Genomic DNA, 656 nt, shown 5'->3' with positions numbered 1-656 from the left:
GAGGTTTTGGGAGTCGCTAGATGGCGCCAGACACCCACTTGCCACCAGAAAAGATGGCAAATATATCTGAAAGCATCTGTGAAAGTGCGTTTGGGAGGCATTTGCGGAAGAGAACTCTAACAATTATTTTTTTCTTCAATACAAGAATAAACTTATATCCGCAGGGAAAGCAATAAAATTGTATCCAAACGGAGAGGAACAAAGACTTAATATAATCCTATAGGAACAAGAATACCATCATATTTGAATATACAGAGTGATACCAGAAATTGAGAATGCAGTAGATGTGTATAAAAGTGGTTTGTACATAAAAAAATATATGGAGACTTTGTTCGATTAAGTTTTCTATGAATCTCCTAGAACAACGATTGTGTATTAATCTTAATTTATTCTAAAATAAATCATATTTTGCTGGAGGACAAAAATTATTAATAAAGTGCGGTAATTTATACCGCACATTCTGCGGATGCGGCCCTTCTTTCCGCACTGAAAGGTGTGGGGGACCTCCGTAGACTTAAATTACCTCATAGCACGAGCTATTTCCCTGCTTCGGTAACGATGTGGCGGACATCCACCGGAAAAGGTCCGTGATATACAGGCGATCTAAGATTCTAGTAGTGAATACTTGAAACAATATGTAACAACTGACAGTTACT

The sequence above is a fragment of the Penaeus monodon genome, chromosome 15, assembly GCF_015228065.2.
Source record: "Penaeus monodon isolate SGIC_2016 chromosome 15, NSTDA_Pmon_1, whole genome shotgun sequence".
Lineage (NCBI taxonomy): Eukaryota > Metazoa > Arthropoda > Malacostraca > Decapoda > Penaeidae > Penaeus > Penaeus monodon.
The sequence above is the reverse complement of the archived record's forward strand: the minus strand, read 5'-3'. Positions refer to the sequence as shown.